Consider the following 8,430-nt stretch of genomic DNA (forward strand, 5'->3'; position numbering starts at 1 on the left):
GTGGGAGGCAACCAATCTATGTGTCTCTCTCACATCAATGTTTCTCTCTCTGTGTATCTCCCCCTCCCTTCCACTCTTTCTAAAAGTCAATGGAAAAATACCCTCAGGTGAGGATTAACAGCAACAACAAAGACACCCATATTAAGAAACAGGCAAAAAAAAAAGTTTAGGATAAAATTTGAAATGAAAAATCAAAGATATGGGTGAAGCACCGTGTCAAATGCTTCAGAAGGAAGCTTTGAGTTTGGTCATTTGGGTAAGGGATTTTTGAGTATCCTGTTCCTCAACGAGGATTTTTCACCTAATGGCTTTAGCATCCATAACAATCCTCACCTGAATCAATTGTTTCACTGGGGAGAGCTGAATGGCAATGTTTAAATTTCATCCTTCCTTCAGGAAAAATTCCTATCCTCCCCCTTCTGTCTCCTTTAAAAAATTCCTAGGTCCCTCTCAGGGAAAAGGTTCTCTGGGACCTCACTCTTCTACTGACCCACTGCTGGGATATCTCACCCATGGGCCCTGGGCAATAAAAAGGCTCTTTTGGGAGAAGGACGAAAAGGAATGGAGAAGATGCTGGAGTGAGGTTTGACAAACCTTTGGAGAGCATAGCTAAAGCAATGGAGACTCCTTTGGGTAAATATGATCCCTTCCAGCTTTATACCTCACGCACAGACAAATGCAGAGAGGTGAGATTTGCACAAGGTCGCACCCATATCCCTTCAGACAGCTTTCCAAGACCTTCCAAATCTGGGTGAAATGCCCTTTTCTGTGCACTCCTACAGGACCTGGCCCTTCCCTCTCGCATCCCTCAGGACCCAGGATTGTAATGGCTGCTTTGCTCACCTGAACTTTCACTAGGCCTCAGGGTCTTTCACAGCAGGGGCTGTTTTCTGTCTGGTCCCCTAGTTGTAAGCCCAATATTTAATTGAGAGCTTTACAAAAACGGGACTCAGCAAACTTTTTTTTTTTTGCTGGGTGAATGAACAATTGAAGGACAACTGTACCTGGGGAAATGCAAGCAGCATTCCATGGTTGGAGCTGGGAGGGTGAGGTAGCTTGTGGGAGGGTGTTGGAGAGGCTTGGGGGGTGGGGGGGAGGGAGGGTGGATTTTACCAGAAAGGTGCAGAATTGCCCTGGGGCCTCAGAGCAGTGAAAGTCAGCCTTCTACTGGATTTGTGATTCAGGAAGATCTCATTTTATCCCTTTAATGACTTGATGAGATAACTGTTCCTATCTCTATTTTACTGATAAGGAAATGGGCCTCTGAGAAATTAAGGAACTTGTTCAAGGACACCCAACTGGGAGGTGAGTGGAGTCAAGAGTCCTAAACTTCATCCTATTTCTGCCTTAGCCTGCCACTCGCCTCCTGTAGGAAAGAGAATAGATCCAACAGGAAACTAAGACATCAACCAAATGGGTCAGGACTTCGCCAGCCTGTCATCTCCTGGCTCCCCAGTACTCAGCTCCTCACGGTGTCAGGAATGAAAACAGGCATGTGCATTTGCTTCCCATGGTGTATGTGCTTGGGGGACTCCTGACTGTTTTAAAGTTTTTTCAATATTTGCATCTTTCCCTAGCCAGTTTTGCTCAGTGGATAGAGCATCAGCCTGTGGACTGAAGGGTCCCGGGTTCAATTCCGGTCAAGGGCACATGCCCGAGTTGCAGACTCGGTCCCCAGTTGTGAGGTGTGCAGGAGGCAGCAATCAATGGTTCTTTCTCATCACTGATGTTTCTATCTCTCCCTCTCCTTTCCTCTCTGAAATCAATAAAACAATATTTTTTAAAAAAAATAAAAAATAGCTACATATGTCTATTTGAACATAGAAAAGGAGTGAAGGAATTCACATTGAACTTAAAAAAAAAATAAATATTTGCATCTAGTTGCACCTTTTCTGTCTGAGATCACAAGGTATAAATAGGATTGACCTTGGCACCAGGTCAGAGGCCGAGGTCTGTGTGGAGCCATTGCAGGGCCCCACGGGAGGTGGGACCTCTGAGTTCTGTGCCACAGAGTAAAGACTGTCTCCTCGTCCTGAAACCCTCCACTAAGGCTGCTTTAGGAAAAGGAGCTACGTTTTTCAAAATAACAATTACCCGCCAGGCTTTCCATTGTTATTTCACTGGTCATGGCTCCCCCACTTGCGAGTTGTGTGATATCACTAAGCCTCAGTTTACTCAACTATGAAATAGAACCCAGACCGCCTTTCTCATAAGGTGGTGTGAGGATTAACCAGGAGAAGTACCTGTAAGGAATTTAACCCATCAGAAGTATTCAATGCGTATTTGCTATTATCATCATTATCATTAGTGTTTAATCCATAAAACCACCAGCTTTTGAGGCAAATGGTATTATTACTCCCTTTTACATAGGAGGAAACTTTGACCAGCTAATAAAGCAAAGCTGCTAGGATTTAAATTCAAATCTGATTCCAAAGCTGTTATTTATTTATTTTTTAAGGACTATATTCCATCTCCCTTCAGGAGAACAGTAATAATGGAAAGTGCTCAGGGATTCTTGATTTGAGGAAATACAAGGAAATAGCCCTAAGTTTCTGATTCAGAGTCTCTTGCTTAAATTTCTGAGATTTCTGACAGACTTGCCTGGGCTTTGAATCCCCGTGTGGCTCTCTCCCCACGGCAGGAGGAAAAGGACAGAGTCCACACGCTCCCGGATTGGAATCTTTTCCCCAACACTTTGAAGTAAATGATTATTTCAGCTAAAATGGGTCTCTGAATGTGTAGCATTAACGTTCACTATTCCCCTTCTGTTAATATAGGAATGAAGATGGAAAATGCAGCCTAGTTCCTTGTCTAATGCAGCCTAAGCATCTAACCAAGAAAATATGTGTTCTTGTCAAATAGAGATTCTAGATTCTAGATATTACCAGGGTTGCCCTTGCTCTTTATTTTCAATTTTCCCCTCTCATAAATAGCTCATTCTTTTTTTTTTCTTTTTTAGCTTTAGATGTTAAGAAAAATAAGAGAAGCAACAACTGTGCAGTCCATTCCTGTTTATGGGAGTGCTTTCACACACATGATTTAATTTTACTCTTACAAAAACTTGTGAGGTGTTTATTACCACTTATTTCAACGGCTATATAATATTTATTTCAGCATTATCTTATAATGGGCGCTGAAATAATTTATAATTTTTTTGTTATTATGATGAAATCTGTGAAGCATTCAGCATGTTCTCAATAAATGTGGAATGAATGAATGAGCATACTCTGTGAACTCATTTTTAATCCAAGATCACTTGTTAAACCTAAATGAAAGTATCCTTTTCTAAGTTAGCCGAAGGCATTGACATAGAAAAATAATATATATATGAGTTTAAAAAATAAGTCATGCTGCCCTGGCCAGGTGGCTCAGTTGGTTGGAGCATACAGGAGGCAACCAACTGATGTTTCTCTCTATCTCTTTTTCAAACATGGCCATCCTAATGGGTGTAAAGTTGTATTTCATTTTGTTGCGTGCGTTTTTCTTTCTTTTTTTTTTTCCATTGTGGTTTTAATTTGCATTTCCCTAATGACTAATGAGGGTGAGCATCTTTTAATATGCTGGCTTGCCATTTGCATCTTCTCCTTTGAAGAAATGTCTGCTCAGATTCTTTACCCATTTTATTTTATTTTTTAAAAATATATTTGTATTGATTTCGGAGAGGAAGGGAGAGGGAGAGAAAGAGAAACAACAATAATGAGAGAGACTTATCCATCTTGGCTGCCTCCTGCACGCCCCCTACTGGGGATCGAGCCTGCAACTCAGGCATGTGTACTGACCAGGAACTGAACCATGACCTCCTGGTTCACAGGTCAATGCTCAAGCTCTGAGACACACCAGCCAGGCTACCCATTTTAAAATTGAATTGTCTTTGTTGTTGAGTTGTAAATGTTCTTTATATATTCTGGACCCTTATCAAATATATGATTTGAAAATAATTTCTCCAATCCTGTGGGTTGTTTCTTCACTCTCTTGGTAGAATTCTTTGATGCAAAAATGTTTTTAATTTTGATTCCTATATTTTTTTAATGTGTCACTGAAGATGTTTTTGAGTGTTATGCAACTAAACCCTATTTTCTCCTCAGCCTTGTGGTTTTCATTGCACAGCCTTGCTTAGCCTGGTGGTTTTTAGGCACACATACGTCTCCTTAGAGCAGAACTGGGAAAAGACCCAGCGGAGGGGAAGCTTGGCTCATTGGGATAATTGGAAGGGGTTCAGCTCTGACTGTGTGTCAGGCAGTGCTGGAAGCACCAGCCACACCCGTTAACTCAGTAATCCTCAGGATGACACTTGGAGGAAGGTCCTATTTAAAAATTTGTAGATCAGAAATTGAGGTACAAAGATTTGAAGGAATCTTTTCAAAGTCACAGAGGGGTAATTGGTAGACGTCGTATGGGAGCCCAAGCTGCCCCAGAGAGCATGCTCTTCACTCCACCCCAGCACCGAGACTGTTTTCTTTCACTTTTCCTTCTTGCTCTTAAGATTGTGATGCTGGGGAGTATGTGTGTGTGTGTGTGTGTTGTTTTTTTGTTTTTTTTTTGGGGGGGGGGATTAAAAGAACAAAACTTCTACTTTTGCTGTCTCTCCCCATATTATTTGTACTTATTTTCCATTTCTGCCTGAAAGAAATCATTGATGAATCACGTGTATGGGAGAAGAGGCCGCTTAGCTTAGTACTTATGAATCAGACGGGCTTGGATGGCTTTAACACTTGGTACCTGTATACCTGTTTTTTCAGCCTTAGTTTCCTTTTCTATCACTTAGTTGTTTACCAATCCTTGGATGTGCAATATAAATCTCCAATCAAAACAGAGCTCCTGATTCCTAGCCTCTCCCTCAATCCACATGCAAAACCCGTCCCAACAGCTTCCACGCCAAGCCTTCATCAATTCAATCAACACCACCAAGTTCTTCCCCGATGCTAAGCCAGAACAGCAGGGTCAGCCTTGATTACTACATTTCCATTACCTCTCCCTAGCTCCACATGCTTTCAATTCACCACCCAGGCCTTTTAATTTGACCTCCAGATGACATCTCTGATATGTCTACTTCTCGCCATCCCTCTCCTTTGCTCTCTTACCCCCAGTCTAAGTAATCATTATCTTTGGTCTAGAATCCTGGGGTAACTCCTTCCTCTGTTTCCTGATTTCTCTCTAACCCATTCTCTATATGGACTAAAGTAAATGTCTTAAAATTTTATCCTGATCATGCCAACTCCCCTGCTTAAACCACTTCAGTCTTCTAGCTCAGAGTAAAATCTAAACTCCTTACTGTACCCTAGAGGGTCCTATATACTGGGGCCTGTTGTGCCCAGATTTCAAGATTCCCAAGGGCCCACCAGGGAGCCAGTGAGTCCGATGCAAAAGCAAAGAGTCCTCCATTTCGAACTAGTTCGGCTCCCCGACCACGCTCACCGATGCAACGGTAAGCCCAGTGGCCGAGAGAGAAAACTCTGTGTGGAGAGAGGTTTTATAGGGGGTTGGGGTAAGGGGAGGAGAAAGGACTGTGGGCCCTGCCGATTGGCCAGGCGCAAGTCGGTGTCTTGTTACACCGGATGTGGTCATATCTATGGCGACTTCCCTTGATTGTCATTGGTTAGTTTAAAGAAGTCTTGGCTTCCGGGAAGAAGCTTTGCTGAGCACATGGTCAAGGTAAGATGGAGGGCATAGCCCTTACCCTGGGGCAAGGTGGAGGGCGTAGTCCTCGCCCTTTCAGGGCCTATTTTTCTAACTTTACTTCATACCAGGCAACCATGCTCACTATGCAACAATTTGTCTTATTTTTGTTCCTTGAGCAGGCCAGTTGCTTTCTCTCTTCTGCTCTTCTCATTTTTCAGATCTCAGCTCACATGCTATCTTCTCAGATAGGATCCTCCTAATCTTCCTAGGGAGAGAGGGAGGATTGCTTCCCTGAGGCAGGCTCAGTCTGATTACTAGTAAGTCCTTCATGGCAATGATCTCAACATGTAATTATCTTATTTATTTACCTGTTTTTGTTTATCAGCCCCCTTATTTGTTTTATGTCTCCTACATTGTGACTTTGTCTAACTTAGTCATCACTATATCCTGAGAGCTTGAAATAAGGTGATCCCCAATGAGTGCATGAATAGATGAATGAATAAATGAATGAATGAATGAATGTCTCAACTCATATTTTAAAAATATTTTTTTATTGATTTCAGAGAGGAAGGGAGAAGGAGAGAGATAGAAACATCAATGATGAGAGAGAATCATGGATCAGCTACCTCCTGCATGCCCCACACTAGGGATGGAGACCACAACCCAGGCATGTGCCCTGACCAGGAATTGAACCATGACCTCCTGGTTCATAGGTCAATGCTCAACCACTGAGCCATGCCAGCTGGGCTGGATATGTTTAATGGGGTATATAATTTAAAGAATAGTCTGTACTAGTAAGTTCTAGCCAGGGTAAAATGTGATGCTATTAGACATCGAAGTATGATTACAGTCCAATGTCCACAGCCTCCCCATTATAGATAGGTACTTATACTCCCCGAGAGGAAGGAATTGTCTATACAGATAGTTGATGAAAGAACAAAGGCTAGAGCCCAAGACACCTGAATTTTGTCTTGCTCTTTTATCTATCAGTGCTTCCCGATCTGTGGTTAATCCAGATCTTTAAACGGATTTTTTTCTGGGGGCGGGTGTGGGGTGGAAGGGGTCAATGGGGGAAAAAGAAAAAAGGACATCTGTAATACTTTCAACAATAAAGATAAATTTTAAAAAATGATTTTTTCCTAATCCTTAGTTGATTTGTACTTTTATAAAATAAAATACACATGAATTATTAGGAAAATATTGCTTTAAAAAGGAAAGCTTAATTTATTATTAAATATAAAATTACACTGTTGGATTGCTGTAAATGTCTCCAAAGGCTTACTCCACATTTTTATACTTGTGGCTAACAAGTAGCTATCAGATCGCAAACCAGCACTGCCCCCCAGACCAATAGTGAGGTCTCTGGTCCACACAAGTCTGACAGAGAAGTGGGATCTGAGTTTATAAGGGTTATGAGACTAAACAAAGTTGAGTTTAGACCAATAGTGAGGTCTCTGGTCAACACAAGTCTGAAGGAGAAGTGGGATTCTGAGTTTATAAGGGTTATGAGACTAAACAAAGTTGAGTTTAGCTCAGTTGGGCTACCAAAGAGAATGATGGCACTCTTTTATTTTAAATATGTTTTTACTGATTTCAGAGAGGGAGAGAGAGATGGAAACATTGAGTAACTGCCTCCTACATGCCTCCTACTAGGGATTGAGCCTGCAAACCCGGGCATGTGCCCTGACTGGGAATCGAACCAGAGACCTCCTGGTTCATGGACCAATGCTCAACCAACTGAACCACACAGGCTGGGCACCAATTACTATTTTAATCTCTAGTAAAGTATCCTTTGCACTGCTCCCTCTAGTGCATGGGAGGTCTTACATCACAACTGGACCGAAAGGGGCCCTTTGAAGGATTTTCTTCATAAAGAAAAAAATCCCAGTAAACTCTGCCAGAACAGTTAGTGGCCATCCTAAATTTTAGTGCCTAGGTTATTGGACATGTTCCATATATGGCCTGGCAGTTGGCAGGCTTCTCAGTTCAGTATTCCTGCCTGCCAAGAGAAAGACAGGTATGACTCTTTGCTTGCTCATTCTAGCCCTCTGTAAGGAAGTAAAAAAAAAAAAAAAAAGACTTCAAACACTGCTTACTGTATTAGCACTGGAGGGAAAGAGCTGAATGCACTTACACAATCCAAGGTATACTTGCATAATCTGCTGGAGGAAACAGCAGAGTGACATTTGCACCTAATCCTTCATGTGGCTGTGACTAAGACTGCAAACAGCAGAGGGAAAGCACATGGTTGCCTGGTACTTGGGGGCAAATGAAAGTTATTTGGTAGGTACGGGGCACTTGTAATAATAACACCTTTCCCCCCCCTATAATCCTCAAATAGAGACACAATAATAACCCAATTGATGGCAGAGCTGGGATGCAAGGAATAGGACCCGGGGCTTTAGAGGAGATGTAAGGTGATGGGAGGAGCAAGAAGTTAAGGGGCAGAATGTCACAAGGACACAAAACCATGTGGATCTGGCAGAATAGGGTTGTGCTTATTTTACACAAGTGACGCTGAGGCTTCTGTACTGGCATCCTGTCACATCTTATATGTGGTATTTCCTTGTTCCTCATTCAGATGAGAAAGGAGGAGGGCAGTGGCCCCGGTGTAACTCAGCAATGTGAAAAGCAGATGTTAGCAACTCATCATACAGGTATCCTCATTCTGCCTTTAGCCATTTCAATTCCAACTGCTCCGTCTTCTTGCTGCTCTCGGGAATGCCCATGTTCTTTAATGGTAGAATGATGGCATTGGGGGACAAGCATTAAGATTTTGGCTTTCTTGGCATTTACCATTAGTGTCCTTTA

This window comes from Myotis daubentonii, chromosome 3 (assembly GCF_963259705.1).
Source record: "Myotis daubentonii chromosome 3, mMyoDau2.1, whole genome shotgun sequence".
In the NCBI taxonomy this organism is placed as follows: Eukaryota; Metazoa; Chordata; class Mammalia; order Chiroptera; family Vespertilionidae; genus Myotis; species Myotis daubentonii.